Source organism: Mugil cephalus, chromosome 16 (genome assembly GCF_022458985.1).
Source record: "Mugil cephalus isolate CIBA_MC_2020 chromosome 16, CIBA_Mcephalus_1.1, whole genome shotgun sequence".
Classification (NCBI taxonomy): Eukaryota; Metazoa; Chordata; class Actinopteri; order Mugiliformes; family Mugilidae; genus Mugil; species Mugil cephalus.
In genome coordinates, this window is record NC_061785.1 from 1450936 (window position 1) to 1468370 (window position 17435).

The 17435-nt window shown below is 40.9% G+C and overlaps 1 pseudogene; it reads right to left on the reverse strand.

Annotated features, from left to right (window-relative positions):
- LOC125022384 overlaps nucleotides 1-16025 on the reverse strand; it is a 50771-nt pseudogene extending 34746 nt beyond the window's left edge.
- Nucleotides 16026-17435: the final 1410 nt, after the last annotated feature.

Here is a 17435-nt window from a genome sequence, read left to right on the forward strand (position 1 = left end):
AGCTCCACCACCATGACAGGCAAACAGCAGCTGGTTTAGACTAACGATGTTTAGGCCAAAGTTAGCAGGTTTAGGTGAATATTATACAGGTTCATGTGTAAGTTAGCTTGTTTAGTTTATTTCTAACACACATTTAAAAACAGCCTCAGTTGAACCAATGTGCTGAACAATAGAAATAAATCAATTAACATAAAGCTAATACATATGAGCTAATATAGGCGATAAAACATGGACTAAAACAAAGTAAAACTATGTTTGCAGAATAAATCCATTGACTTTGGTCCAAAATCCAGCAGTCTGGTATCGAAAAGGCTCCATCGCCTCCGGTTCTGAGTCTGGACCTAGGACCCTGGATCCAGGAAGGTCCAGTATCTGGTCTGTAGATCTGACAGGTAAGACTCTTACAAACTCATGGTAAGAGTTTAAAAATGAATCTTAAAATGGACTGGAAGGCAGTGCAGGGAGGCCGGTACCGGGGTGTGATGTGGTCTCAGCCTGCAGGTGGCGTACTAATGACTGGTCCAGACCAACGGACAGAGAGCCACAGTCGTCTAAATGAGTGTGAATTATCTTCTCAAATCATGTGCAGGGAGGAAGGACTTCGTTTTACTTAAAAGTCTTTGAAGCTGAATTGATCTACTGATCATATTTAAAGGTGGAGACATTTAGACTCCACTAGAGACCAACCTGTGGACCAGAACATGAATTCGTTGTTTGTTGTTTTATTTCCATCCATGTTCACTCAGCTCTCAGAGAGTTTATTGGCTGTGATGTCACTGACATTCATCACGTCTGACGCAGCAACAGAAGCTTCTTCACGTTTCGGCTCGTTGGAGCTTCATCGATGAAATGTTCACGATGATGATCATGATATGAGGAGTTAGAGAAGAGAAAGAGGCATAGAGTAAAACCAGAGCGATATAATAATAATCAGAGTATCATCAGACCTCAGAGTACAGAAGATGAGATCAGAGATTCAGTTCTTACAGCGACAGGACAAAAAGACAAAGTTAATGTATTGAAGAATCAAACCTACATATTCAATATTCTGCAAACTGGATTTAAATTAAAACGGATCAAATCATCAGATATAAACTCTATATTTATTTAACCAAGGTAACAGAATTTAATTTAATATATGCATTGATGGTGTGTTTGTTGAATGACAAACAGAAGTCTCTCCTGTCAATCATCTCAGATTTCTTCACATTTAACTCAAACTGGTCCCGTTAACAGAAGCTGAATTATCTCTGAGCAGCTCCTGTTTGTAATGAACTGGAGTCAGTGATGATTCATTCCACCGAACTCTGAGAGACTTCAAGGAAACTTAAAAACATGCAGATTCTCAGGCAGCTTCTGAACTGTCATCATGAACGTTCACATCAGTTATGAAACATGTTTGAAACACATCAGAACTTTACGTTTTTAATCCATCTTCAAATAATAATAATTAACAATCAGATTTGATTTAGTCCAGGTTAAAGTTCTTTGTTTTCTTTTCTAAACATTTATCATGATCAAACTGCAGCAGAAACTCTTCCTCCTCCTCCCAACGACTCCATCTGTCCTTTGTTTCTCCTCCTCTTTTCACTCGCTCCTCTTTCTTTCTCCATTTCAACACAAACTTCCCCGTCAATAGTCCTGAGATCGATGCGGCCGAGAACAATAGCAGCAGCCGAGCAGTGAGCAGCTTCTCTCCGTCGATGGCCGGCTGTGAATCCTCTAACACGCTGCCGCGACCGTTTGGTCGACAAAAGGTGTTGAAGTGTTTGTGGCTGAAAAGGAGAAAGAGACGTGTAATTCTTCTCTGATCGGCCTCCAGAAAAATCACTGCAGGTTCAGAGGAACTTAAAAACTGTGTCTGGTGTTTGGAGCCGCTCGACTTCAACTGAGGATCGATGAGGGACGTGGAGCGACTGTGAACACCAGACACAGTTTTTAAGGTCCTTCTTTTCTTAGAGGAGATGAAGAAGTTTCAGATGAACTGTCTTAGTGCGACCGTCTAAAGGTAAAAGAGTCTACATCCTCGTCTACGTGAGGTATTTTGGCTCATGTACCTGTGCCTCATGTTGCTATTGTGTTTAAATTCTATACTGTCTATATCCATAGAATTACCTATAGAATTACTGATTACTGAATTACTGATCCATTTAGAGTTAGGTTAGTGTGTTTCATAATTTATTGCATTGTTGTTCTGATGTATCTGGATCCCTGTTTATAAGCTACAGATCCTGTTTGTAAATTGTATTTATATTTTAAATGATGTGTAAAATAAAAACAAACGAAATAATATGGATATGGATAATATGGCGAAGAAAGAAAGAATGAAGATGATGTCACTGTCTTAAACCCGAACCTACGTCCTGAGGAGGTTTCTGCAGATCTAGAGTTGTTTAAATGTTTGTTGCGTTGAAGCAACAAACATTTAAACACCAATTACCGAGTTAATTAAAGGCCTCAGTGATGGAGGACGGTTTGATTCCCTGCAGACGATGAAGAAGAGAGAAGGCGTCAGAATTCCTGCTCCTCTGAGGTCTGAACACTCAACTCGTTTATTCCACAAAGACGTCCGTCTCTCAGCTTCATAGAAATTCAAACCTCCTCCTCCTCCTCCTCCTCATCATCATCATCATCATCTCTGAGGAGGCTCTACTACTTCTTCTGAGCTCCCTGGGTGTAAACGTTGATCAGAGCTCACAGGTTGAATTAAATAACGTATCCAGAGTTAATGTGGTTCAGTAGTAGTGACTCCAGCTCATGAGACGTTGAGCATCACTTAGAGCTAGAGCTTCAGTTGTTAGCATGCTAGCAGGGTTAGCCTTTAAAGCTGCATCAACTCACACTAATGGACACAAGACACTTTGGCTAAATGTGTTATTTACTGTAAATTTCATGTAAATTGGACTGTACATGTTCTTTGTAAATATTACTTCTACCTCATTCTTATTGTATTTTATTCTTATATCTATGTCTTTTTCATGTACGTCTTTTTTCTTATCTTGTGACTCCTTGGACAAAATAATTACCTGCAGGGATCAATGAAGTGATCTTGAACTACCCGTCTTAAATCCCAACAGTTTGTCTAGTGACGCTTCAATAAAGGTTATTCAAACAAGATGTAGTAACACACCCAAACTAAGAAGAAACAAAAAGAAACAAAGAAGCAGAAATTAATAAATGTATGAACAACAAGTTCAACTTTAGAGTAGAAACCTTTCAGCCAAACTAGAAAAAAATGACAACTTCCTTTCTATTATGTTCTAGACACTATTTAAATATTAATATAAATAATAGTAATAATTAATAAAATATAATCTATGTCTCTTTAGCCAACTTCTTTCAACTATATTACTGTAAGTTATGTGACATTTGGAAATCAGTTGGTCATAAAGTGGTGTAGGTTATTGGTACATGTGTGATTTGTGATGAATTAATAGTGATTAAATATTTGAATCTATTGACATTAGTAGAAACGTATCCGGAGTGATTTTGTCGTTAAAACTGAATTAAAGGATGTGTGGTGTTAAAGTCTAGAGCTTGGTGGCCCAACCATCCACGCTGACAGCCTCCTGGTGACTCCACTGCAGAACTGAACCAAGAACAAGTACTGATCTTTAACCCTGACCTTCTGGATTTATTGTTCTTTTAATGGACGTCTACCTGTTCCTTCCAGAATTTCACTGTTTGTTTTCAGGACTTCAGGAATCCCTGGTCTCTGTGTCCCTGGTCTCTGGTCCAATTCAGGAGATTCAGGAGAGATTTAATGTAGAACTAAGTCCTGATCTTTTGGTTCCAGACATGAAGTGTTTTGTTGGCCCACCATCCACCCCGACCTCCACCCTAAACAAGCACTTGGTGGCTCTCAGTGTAATTCTGTCACCTGAGTTACATTTAATCCATTACAGGTCGTATGTAAGAGTAAATTATAATCTTTAAACTCATTTCATTAGTTTTTTGCTCGGTTAAATTAGGAAATGTTACAATGTTCTTTTATCACATCTGGTCTCCTCCATAGGATCAGTATGATCTGAGGGCGGAGCCACGATATTGATGCCCCGCCCACACTACCAGACTCACTGATGTTTTGGTTTAATTAATGCTACGCTCTGCTCTACCTCCACCAGCTACAAGAAATGTTGGATTATACACTGAATTTATCATCAAAAATAGTCTTTACCACTATCGCCGTCCCATGGAACCTCTATATGGAGCGGTTGGCATGGTAACTGGTGGTCACCATTATGTCACATCCTGTTTCTATAGCATCAAATGACGAACCAAAAACAAAGGTATCAACATCATATTAACTACCTAAAATTATTTGACAAAGTCCCGCCCACTAACATGGAAGGGGTGGGGCTTATTATCTGTACTGCAGCCTCCAGCCACCAGGGGGAGCCATATTGGCTTCAGCTTCACTTTAGAGGAGCTGCTCCATATTTATATTAAGTCAATGATCTGGACCAGATCCACTCTGAACTGGACTTGTTGGTTTTTATGTTGCACATTTAACGAGACGTCATCCAGAACTGTCTGTTTTAAACACAAACAGTATCAGAATCAGGTTTATTGGCCAAGTATGTGAGTATGTACAAGGAATATGTTCTCACATGCACAAACACTTAAATAAGTGTAACAAACAAAATGATTTATTTTTTTGTCTTTGAGGTTTTTATCTGCTCCAGCTGACTCTAAGAGGAAACGCTTCACCTCACAAAAGACAGACAGAGGAATAAAATAATGATAATCTGCAGAATAATCCATGAACTAAACATCTTTACATGAAGAAAATAAAAAGACAGAACTCCACCTTTCTTTAGTTCTTTCTTTCTTTTGCTTTTCATCCATGAAAACAAAAAAAAGTGGATCTAAAAGAGGAGAGAAGGTCAGAAACGATGAAAAGATGACGGAGCGGAACCAAATCGCAGCAGGACAAATAAAAAAAGACTGAGGCTGTTTGAAGACGTGGAAAATGATGGAGGGACAGAGAACAAGAATAATTTACTATTTATTTGTCTTCAGTCTTCATGGAGATCAGATTCTAAGGTTCAGTCTGTTGATGTGACTCCGTTCTAGGACATTAGAGGATCCTCACAGTGTTCAGGGCTGAGAGAGGAAGGAGAAAGGTTGTAGAGCTCCAGAGGAGGGCGTCATGTTGATGGAGGAAAGGTTGGAGTTTAAATCTGTGGCTGTGACAGATGTTTGATGTTTGTTCTCATCACATTTCACTTTAAATCTCCTCTGTCTCTGTTTGTTTCTCCAAATCCACTCCTTTGTTTGGGAGAAGACAAGATGTGATTTCTATGTCTCATGTGCAGCAAACAGTGATGTGTTAAATTATTTAAGAGCTTTAAGTTTGAACAGTTTTAATGTTTTGTAAGGAGATTAAAGTTGATTCAATGAAGTTTTAATAAGTGATGAGATGTTGATGAAGTCCTGTTGATCCTTTTATATCTGATTATTTATTGGTTTAGACTGAACTGAGTTTCATTAAGATTAATAATTATAAACCAAAGGTTGATTAATAACGATGATGAACATTGATTGATATAAAGGTGGAGTAGAGACCAGAGTTCATTAATGTCTCATGTCCATTCAGACACAGGAGACACAGCACACAGTAAAACACAGCTTAACAAATAATATTCACTTCCATCAGTCCAGGATTATCCAGATAGACGTTAGCATCAAAATCCACATGTTAGGAGATTATTTCACTACTTCTAAGATAAAACATATTCTGACATGAAACCACAGTCAGTGATTCATCTGTGAACCAGAGAGAATCCACCATCAACATTTAAAGCAGAGTTGAAGCTGCTGTCACTTTAAAGACTCTCCTTCCTTCCTACAGAGAACACAGAGACACTGAGGAACCAGGAAACCAGACTGTAAATCCAGGGGAGAGAGGTTGAGTGAATGTGGTGTTGAAGGTGTGGAGGTGGATCAGTTTCTTAGAGGAGACTCTGTAGAAGGACAGAGTTCCAGCAGGACAGTCCACATACACTGAGACTCTGTGAGAGACAGAGGACGAGGAGATGAATGTTGATCTGTTATTGTGATGGACACAGTAACCATGACGATCAGAGCAGCTCAGACTCCAGGACTGATCATTATATCCAAACACACAGTCATCTCTGTCTCCTTTCCTTCTGATTCCTCTGTAACTCACTGATATATAAACCCCTCCTCTCCACTCAACCTCCCAGTAACATCGACCAGTCACAACATTTCTACACAGCAGCTGAGGCCAGATAAATCTGTCTGGATGATCAGGATATGGCTGCTTCTCGTTCACATGTGTCACCTTCCTGTTGTTGTCAGATAGTTTGAGGCTTCTACCGACTGAGTTTGTGTCGACTTCAAGTTCACAGAAATCTGATGGAGAGGAAAAGACACAACACAGCTGCAGTTTATCATGTGACACATCTGATGGATTTATTCTTTCTTTACTTACTGATCTGTTGTTCATTCATAGAAAGTTTAATGGTGATACTTTAGATCAGGATTCTCTTGTCAGTGATCATTAAATGAATAAATACCACAACTATCAGCTTTGATTTTAAACTGACAGTTTGTCATCATTAGTCAAACTTACACTTCCTCACATCAGGTTTTAACCTCTGCTCTCCACCATGGTCCATCCTGGAGGAACAAACACACAAACAATGATTTTCATCCAACATGAGACCTAACTGATGTTCAACATCAAGCAAGAAAGAAAGAAAGAAAGAAAGAAAGAAAGTACTATGCTTTATCATTCAGCCTACATTTGTAGCCTACCCTACATATTATAATCACGGATGACAAGGGATCTTTTCTAAGCACAACACATTTATTCAAAAACAATGGGAAAAAAATGATTTTTCATGTTTGGCCGTGAATGTGTTAACAACTGGTTTATTTTAACAGTTGAGTGAATGCAGTTTTACACCTGAACCAACTCACCACACTAAACAAACTCAAGTGGGAGCTATAAAAAATATATTTTCGCCTTAATTGTCATACTGCTCTGAAATAAATGAAAAAAGAAATACAAAATAAAATAAAATAAAAAAGTTATAGCAGTGCATGGGCAATAGGATCAGACTACATCAGATCAAACTACTAGGCTGGGCCTACTGAAGCTGAGAATATACTGCACAATATTAATTGTCTTTAATATGACATACTTGTCTTTATGATGAGTGGCGCCGAATATTAAACTCTTTGAACACTGCAACTTGCTGATTACATACCAAGCACACTGGCTTTGCATTCACTTCTGTGAATAAATACTTCTCGGTCCATTTCTCCTGGAAAACTCTGCACTCCGTGTCCACTCTTCTTTTTTTTGACAGTGCCATTTTGGGAAGGGTGTGTTGACCGATAACTTGTTTAGTAGTGGTGAATGGTGAAGCAAGATTGCCGGTTTATTTTTACGTTCACGTTGCGAATGTTTATTTCCTGTGACTAACTCGTGTCAGTGCCGCATGCTTGACGTGAGCGCTTTTACACATTTACTGCCCTCTAGCGGCCGGAGGGAGCATTTGGTTTGTATTTATTTTAAAAAATCACAACTTTTAATAGAAATTAGCTAGAGACTCGCTTCTTTTTTTGACATACTCAGAAATTTATGCCGGGCCGGATTAAATGACCCAACGGACCGGGTCCGTTGGGTCATTTAATCCGGCTCATTTAATCCGGGTCATTTATGTTTGACATGCCTGCGCTAGAAGAACCGTCTGAGGGATAGTGTGTAAACTGGGACAAGGACTGTAGTCAGAAAGTGGAATTTTCAGCATAGCTTGATTAAGCTCTGCATGTAAACGCACTGATTGGTCCAATGATGGAGGAATATAGAATTCAATGAATCACTGAGGTGACAGAAGATTAATCTAAACTCTGATATCTGTTTATAGTTTTACATCAATCCATCAGTAGACAGTTTTTGTATATTTCACTACAAACTAAAAGTGTAAACCTGTTAATGGAGGAGGGTTCATCCTCTGAGGACCTCAGTAGCTCCACAGAAAGAAGACGATGGACAAACCTACACTGTGTGAGCTCCTGTTGTGTGTCCATACCTGAGAGTGTCCAGTCTCCAGAGTGGATCCTCCAGTCCAGCAGACAGCAGCTTCACTCCCTTGTCTCCTGGATGGTTGTAGCTCAGGTCCAGCTCTCTCAGATGGGAGGGGTTGGAGCTCAGAGCTGAGGCCAGAGAAGAACATCCTTCCTCCGTGATCAGACAAAATGACAGACTGGAGATAGAAACATATCAGAAACTCAAGAAGAAGAAGGAAAATCCTCCACATGTTGAACTTGTGCACCAACATGAACCTAAATCAGGATTTAACTGATCAACAAGCAGCTGTATCCTGACCTGAGAGTTTCCAGTTTACAGTGAGGACTCTCCAGTCCAGCAGACAGCAGCTTCACTCCTGAATCCTGCAGGTTGTTGTTACTCAGGTCCAGCTCTCTCAGACTGGAGGACTGGGAGCTGAGAACTGAGGACAGAGCTTCACAGCTTCTCTCTGAGAGGTTACAGCTGCTCAGCCTGAAACATTCAAGGTTCATATTTTAGAATAGAGAGACTGATAGATACTTTCTTCATCTCAATGAGAAATCACAACAGAATATTGATCTTAACATTAAATATGTCTCATGTCAACATTCCTTTTTCAGAGTCACCATCTACAACCAGTAAAACATTTCCAGAGATTTACAAAATTAATTCTGACAAAATCTCTGTGATGTTAAAAAGGATAAAAATTGTCTGTTCACCTGAAATTATTTGATTCTATTGTATTAAAACCAATCCGTTCTCATTCCCAAGGCGTAATATAGCGACGATTTGTCACGCTCTAGACGTCTGATACTGATGTAAAAGGTTCCCTTCCACGTCTGTATGAGACGCTCTGGGTTCTCAGTTGTTCTCTCTGCGTTAAGAGACGCTTAGAGCAGATGCTCCAGCCTCCATTCACTACAATAAATATGAGGCTACGAGCTTCAATCTGATTGGAGAATCGAGGACACTCTGCCCAGAAGTGTTTTTCTCACTATTTTAAGCATTTCTTTTAATGAGATCGTCAACATTTCTCAACACAAACACATCCGAGTATCACTGCCAATTCAACAGTAAAGTAGCTTCATGTTGTGACCTTCACTTTTAATTTTTCCTCTTTCGATTCTGAGAAATAAACTTTTATTCGTGTTTTGGATAGTGGGAAAGCCTACACTACCCACAATCCTCGACCACCGACGATTTCTCACACCTCTGGACGTCTGATACTGACGCAAAAGGTACAGTTCCACCTCTGTATGAAACGCTCTGCAATCACATAGTGTTTTCCAGACTGATTCAGGGTCTGAAAGGGAACAGATTTAACGTACATAATGCTTTGTTAAAAATGGCCACTGTGTCCTTCAGCATGCTTGCTAAATAGAGTATAGTAACGACTACACGTGGCTACTGCAGCATTAGCTATTTAATCCACCAATGATGGATTAAATCTATTACAAACATTAAAGGAGTTGTATGTTGCTAAATAGCCAAATAGCCTCATTATTGTTATTATCAGTGTTGTTATGTCATGTCATTGCTTTTGTTATGTGTTTGTTTGTGTCACTGAGTTCTGTCAAAATGTTTTTCCTCTTTAATTTGAATAATGAGTGATTCAGAGGATCTTGAGTTGGAGGAAAAGCTTCAGGGGCCAACGAACTTCTTCAGCATATGGAGGTAACATTATTATTTTTAAAAGAGGGGAAACAGTTGTTACAGAGGGAACACTCTTGTCTAATTTATTGTGGGGAGTCAATGTGTGCATATATATATATATATATATATATATATATATATATATATGCGTGTGTGTGTGTGTGTGTGTATGTATAGATAGATAGATAGATAGATATGACTGTGTATACATACAATTTCTGTGAAATTACCTTAAGATGTTTGATAATCTTTGCTTAAAATCACTGACTGTATTTAATCATGGACTGTTTTTTAAGTGTTGCATTTTTTCTTGTTAATTGTGTAGAATGAGGCACAGGGTGAACCTCAGAAAAGACCAGTGGCCGTAACAAGAACCACAGCGTGGCATCCATCAGGGATGAAGCCATTATCATGGTTTGTACAGATTTCTATATGACATTAAACTGTTAAACTGGAAATATTTGAAGGTTCTGTGGTTCACATGAAAAATCTAAGTGATCCTCATGTATTTCTGTGCATAACGAAAATGCCAACCTCACTACAACAGTGTGAAGTTAATTCAACAAATGGACTGTATCCATACTACTATAACATAAAATGTATACTGTAACTATATTTTATAACCAACTATAAATGCATGGACAGCACCACAGGCTGTTCATTCATAGAATCACAAAGTTTTGTCTATATTTTGAATATATTCAGAAATTGTCATTTTTGATGCTCCAGTTTCCAGTTATCTACCATTGTTTGTATGGCTGCATGTTTTGGTTGTGCATCTGTTTGATCAAATAAAATAAGTGTGAAAAAGGAAAGCATGTGACCTTCATTGCCTTCATGACCCTGAGCCAGTGGCTAAGAGACATTTTGTCTTTCTGCTGTGGTCTCAATGGAGATAAAATGGCACTCGATTTGACAGTTGTCATGCCATTGGAAGGGCGTAATCCTGATACAGTTATTCCTTATATTCTTGATCATCAAAGATAATCCTTTAAGACAGGGGGAGGGGTTAAAGAGTTTTTTAATGATCATATTATTTAAATGGTTAATGGTAAATATGACCTGTGATTGGTTTATGGGGCAAATTAGCTGTGAAATGGTCCTAATTTATAAGTATGACTATGTATAAGACAGAATTTAATATCCTGAATAAATTTGATCACTAAATATCCCCTAAGATATGTTTGATTTCATCCAGCTTGGCCCAGAAAGACGTCTTTGGATGTAAACCTGAGACGGTCATGGCTGAGAGCCAGATGAAAATTAAACTTTGTCGTAGGACAACAGTGATGACATTGTTTCAAAGGCCTTGACCTGGGGAGTAACATATGTCAGTATGAGAGTTGTGGGCGGGTCCTGCTCCTCAGGTGTGCCCTTTGAACGTTGTACCTGAGACACATTTGAAGACTTACTGTTCAACAACAAAACATGCTACAGACACAGGGTCAACGGTTTTGGCAAATTATTGACCTCTACTATGATACCTGAGGGCAAACTAATAGGTGGCGCTATTGACTAGTGTTGAAACCTTGAAAAATCCTGATTTCACCTTCTTACCAATGACAAAGATGAAATCTGATCATATTGTTGTGCTCCCCAGGCCCCAAAGCCCATGAAAAGTTTGCTAAGATCACAGTCACAATTTTACATAATAGAGAGAATACATCAGAACTACAAATATCTATGTTGTGTATTGTGACTTGGAAAAAAAATGTAGTTCCTGAATTCTTCTTCAGGGTTAGTGCTATTTTTGGCATGTTTTTATAATTTTTACGTGGCAGCTTTATCCCGCCGAAAAAGGGTGTGTTCAATGACATACCGTGTTCAGCAACGTTTCAAATGGATCTTGCTCCTCAGAGACTCTCTATCTTCAGACCCACAACCATCCTGTAGTTATGTTGCTATGTTGCAACGTTTCAAATGGATCTTACTTCTCAGAATCGAAGGAGAAAAGATTCAAAGTGAGAGCCATAACATGAGGCTATTTTATTGTTGAATTATCAGGGATATTTTGATGTGTTTAAGTTGAGAAATGTTGACGATCTCAGTAGAATAAATCCTAAAAATCGCCGCGTCATATTTCTCCGCAAAGGGGTTATTATTGTAGTGAATGGAGGACTGAAGCATCTGCTCTAAGCGTCTCTTAACGCTGAGAGCGGGTTTACATTGAAGTCAATTAAGAATCCAGAGCATCTCATACAGACGTGGAAGGGAACCTTTTACGTCAGTATCAGACGTCTAGGGGCCTGACAAATCGTTGGTATATTACGCCTTGGGAATGAGAACGGGTCGATTAAAACATTGTTCTGATTCTCAAATGAAGAATGTGAGAACTTCACTTCAACAATGAAACCCAGCTAAATGATCCATGAGGCCAGAGGAAACAGATCAGTTGGTCAAACTCCAAGCGTGACTTGAATGAATAAAGTCTTGGATAACTTGTAGTTTTCTACTTGTAAACTCAGACAAACCAAAGTTATTGTGTTTAGTCCTCAACTCCTCAGAGACTGTCTATCTTCAGGTGACCCACAACCATCCTGTAGTTATGTTGCTATAGGTCTAGGCTGCTGGGGGACTTCCCATGATGCACCAGGGCCATATCCTCTCACATCTTCTTCATGTTTCTGACCTGTGGAGCTCCATACAACTCATCTATGGTCCTGGTCTCATCAACCTGCCCAGTCTTCATGACCTGCAGTTATCCACTCCTATCTGAATGCTTCATCCTCCAACCTGCCTATGATTCTATTATTCAAACATTATAGCAGCTAATTCACCTGTGATGGAACAACTGTCACTAAGAGTTGAATGTCCCTATGCTGCTGTTTATCCTCATAAGAGAAACTTTATGAGGTCACTGTTTACCCAACAAATGTTTCTACACTAATTATTTTCAATGGTTCCTCTATTGGCAGCTCCACTTTATTCAATATTATACAACAAGTAGTTCCGACCAAGCAATCTGATTGGTCAATGAGACATTTAGGACGTGCTCAAATCAGTGTTACAGCACGGCTGACTCATCACTAAAAATATAACTCCGCATTCTCCACATTGTCACGTCCTGAAAATCTATAACATGTAAATAAATAGGAATAAGTCCACTGGAAGTCAACTTCAATGAAGTCATACATCTGAGTTTACAACTTCAGCTTTCTTTGATAAATCTTCTGTTAGACCGCCTTGTTAATCCAGGTGTAACTCATTTGTTCCTCACGTCGGAGATCAAACAGTTCAGTGAGCACAGAGAAAATATTTCTACAGGCTAAAGGTGGACTAATATGGACTGAAGAGGAATATTCCCTGAGATAGAAACATGATGTTCATGTTGGATATTATTCCATCGATCTTTGTCCAATACATTTTGACTTTTGGACTTTACAACTCTGTGGAGTTACTGGAAATGTTGGGATCATCAGCTGTTCCAGTGAGTCCCTGATATGGCGCAGGCTTCAAAATAAATGTGAAACTAGGAGGCCAGTCTGTCTATGGAAACACAGATTTTACAGCAGACATGTTAGTCACTACAAGACTAAACTAACCAAGCAGTTTAGTGTTTATATGTGCGCTATTTATTCAGTTTGGGCAACTCCACCATCTCCATAAACTTTGACGGGACTAGAAAGTTTCTCCGTTGCTAGGTCGTTACTAAGGCTCGGGCTACTTGCTGGAGTAGTAAACTGTTCCATTAAACATAGGAGTCTACTCCTGTCTCTCATTGTTTCCAGGTATTAGTCAGGCCCCATTTATTTCCCTTTAAACAGGAACAACACTCGCAAAAAACTTTAAAACTTGACACAAAATGTCGATCAGCATGAATATATATTTAATTATACACTTTATTTTGTTGGTAATTGTTGTATAATCGCACAAGCGCCTCGGTCCTGACCGCATCACCGTCATCCTCAAATGACGTTTAAGCACACGCTTGAACAACATTGCTTAAACAACATCTCATGTAACATCCATCACATATATCTTGTTCTCTTGTTGGTATCATGTTGATGCTTCATCAGATGTTTGTATTATCTTGTTCCTTCTCTCAGTCTTTAGACAATTTAGATGCAACATGAATGTGAACATATGAATTACAAGGTTCATACCAACCTGAGAGTGTCCAGTCTCCAGAGTGGATCCTCCAGTCCAGCAGACAGCAGCTTCACTCCCTTGTCTCCTGGATGGTTGTAGCTCAGGTCCAGCTCTCTCAGATGGGAGGGGTTGGAGCTCAGAGCTGAGGCCAGAGAAGAACATCCTTCCTCTGTGATCAGACAACCTGACAGACTGGAGATAGAAACGTATCAGAAACTCAAGAAGAAGAAGGAAAATCCTCCACATGTTGAACCTGTGCACCAACATGAACCTAAATCAGGATTTAACTGATCAACAAGCAGCTGTATCCTGACCTGAGAGTTTCCAGTTTACAGTGAGGACTCTCCAGTCCAGCAGACAGCAGCTTCACTCCTGAATCCTGCAGGTTGTTGTTACTCAGGTCCAGCTCTCTCAGACTGGAGGACTGGGAGCTGAGAACTGAGGACAGAGCTTAACAGCTTCTCTCTGAGAGGTTACAACTGCTCAGCCTGAAGAAGAATCAACATCAAATGTTTTATTTGTCATTTACTAAATGAATCATGTTTCAGATAGCTCCTAAATCCACCTACAGAGCTTTGTTGGAGGCTTTGACCACTGGCAGCAGCCTCAGAAGAGCCTCCTCTGAAGCAGAGTATTTCTTCAGGTCAAACTCATCCAGATCTTCTCCTGATGACAGTAAGATGAAGACCAGAGCTGACCACTGAGCAGGAGACAGTTTATCTGTGGAGAGACTTCCTGATCTCAGGGACTGTTGGATCTCCTCCACTAGAGAAACATCATTCATTTCATTCAGACAGTGGAACAGATTGATGCTTCTCTCTGCAGACACATTCTCACTGATCTTCTTCTTGATGTACTGGACTGTTTCCTGATTGGTCTGTGAGGTACTTCCTGTCTGTGTCAGCAGGCCTCGTAGGAGAGTCTGATTGGTCTGCAGTGAAAGACCGAGGAGGAAGCGGAGGAACAAGTCCAGGTGTCCATTTGGACTCTGTAAGGCCTTATCCACAGCACTCTGATGGAGACGTGGTAGTTTAGGTTTGTTTCTAAAGACTTTAGACTTCAGAGATGTAGTTTGTTGTTCTTCCATCAGGTTGACACCAGAGTTGATGAAGGTCAGATGGACATGAAGAGCAGCCAGAAACTCCTGAACGCTCAGATGGACGAAGCAGAACACCTTGTCCTGGTACAGGCCTCTCTCCTCTTTAAAGATCTGTGTGAACACTCCTGAGTACACTGAGGCTGCTCTGATATCGATGCCACACTCTGTCAGGTCTGATTCATAGAAGATCAGGTTTCCTTTCTGCAGCTGATCAAAAGCCAGTTTTCCCAGAGTCTCAATCATCTTCCTGCTCTCTGGACTCCAGTGTGGATCTGTCTCAGCTCCTCCATCATACTTGACCTTCTTGACTTTGGCCTGAACCACCAGGAAGTGGATGTACATCTCAGTCAGGGTCTTGGGCAGCTCTCCTCCCTCTCTGGTTTTCAACACATCCTCCAGAACTGTAGCAGTGATCCAGCAGAAGACTGGGATGTGACACATGATGTGGAGGCTTCGTGATGTCTTGATGTGGGAGATGATCCTGCTGGCCTGCTCCTCATCTCTGAACCTCTTCCTGAAGTACTCCTCCTTCTGGGGGTCAGTGAACCCTCTGACCTCTGTCACCATGTCAACACACTCAGGAGGGATCTGATTGGCTGCTGCAGGTCGTGTGGTTATCCAGAGGCGAGCAGAGGGAAGCAGTTTCCCCCTGATGAGGTTTGTCAGCAGCACATCCACTGAGGTGGACTCTGTAACATCAGTCAGGATCTCAGTCTTGTGGAAGTCCAGAGGAAGTCGACACTCATCCAGACCGTCAAAGATGAACACAACGTGGAAGTCTTCAAAGCTGCAGATTCCTGCTTCTTTGGTTTCAGTGAAGAAGTGATGAACAAGTTCCACCAAGCTGAACTTTCTCTCTTTCACCACATTCAGCTCTCTGAAAGTCAATGGAAATATGAAGAGGATGTCCTGGTTGGCTTTGTCTTCAGCCCAGTCCAGAGTGAACTTCTGTGTTAAGACTGTTTTCCCAATGCCAGCCACTCCCTTTGTCATCACTCTTCTGATTGGTCCATGTCTTCCAGGTGAGGCTTTAAAGAGGTCTTCTTGTCTGATGCTTGTTTCTGCTCTGTGTGGTTTCCTGGATGCTGTTTCAATCTGTCTGACCTCATGTTCATCATTGACCTCTGCAGTCCCTCCCTCTGTGATCAAGAATCAAGAATCAAGAATCAAGAATCTTTATTGTCATTATGCAAGGCACAACGAAATTCTGTTCAGCAGCTCTTGGTATAATGTACAGACCTGAGATATATAAATAGTATAAATATAGAATAGGAACTATAAAATAGAATAACAAGTTAAAATAAAAAATAGAATTTAAGAATAAAATAAGATGAGATGAGAGGTAGTAGTGCAATCAAGGATATTTAAAGTGACCAGTATGAATATTGCATGTATAGCAGCATGTTTAGACAAGGTGCAGTGCAGTATCAGAGTCTATCTGGCATCTGCAGGGGTTTAATACTCAGTCTCTGGATGGGGGGGTATGTGAGGAGATGGGGTGATGGATTTCACAGCTCTGGGGAAGAAGCTGTGTCTCAGTCTGTTTGTGTTTGTCTTTATATTCCTGAACCTCTTCCTGGAGGGAAGAGGCACAAACAGTTCGTGGCCTGGGTGGGTGGGGTCTGCAGCTATACGGCCAGCCCTCCTTTGGACCCGGCTGTCATATATTGAGTCCAGGTGTGGGAGAGGACTCCCAACAATCCCCTGTGCGGTTTTCACCACCCGGGCCAAGTCCTTCCTGTCCTGTACAGTGCAGCTCCCATACCACACTGTTGCACTCAGACAGAGGATGCTCTCTATTGTGGCTCTGTAGAAGTTTGTCAGAAGCTGAGAGGAGAGTCCAGTCCTTTTCAGCTTCCTGAGGAAGAAGAGCCTTTGTTGGGCCTTCTTCACCAGGTGAGATGTATGCGTGGACCAAGTGAGGTCAGATGTGATGTGGATGCCAAGGAACTTGATGTTGTCCACCCGCTCCACCTCCTCCCCATGAATGAGGAGAGGGGTGTGTTCCTTCCTCCTGGATCTCCTGAAGTCCACGATGACCTCCTTGGTCTTGCTGGTGTTCAGGACAAGGTTGTTGTCTGAACACCATCCTGTCAGGTGCTGGATCTCCTCTCTGTAGTGAGTCTCGACGTTGTCCGATATGAGACCCACTACGGTGGTGTCGTCTGCAAACTTCACAACCATGTTTGTGGGGTGAACGGCAGTGCAGTCATGTGTGAAGAGGGTGAAGAGGGCCGGGCTGAGCACACATCCCTGCGGTGTCCCTGTGCTCAGGACCAGTGTAGATGATGTACGGTCCCCAATTCTCACCACTTGTGGCCTGTGGGTGAGAAAGTCTCTAATCCATGAGCACAGAGAGGCAGACAGTCCAAGGTTGTGGAGTTTCAGCGTCAGCTTATCTGGGATCACAGTGTTGAAAGCTGAGCTGAAATCCACAAATAACATTCTGACGTAGGTGTTAGGATGCTCCAGGTGAGTCAGGGCCGTGTGCAGTGCTAATGAGACTGCGTCCTCTGTCGATCGGTTCTCCCTGTAGGCGAACTGATGTCT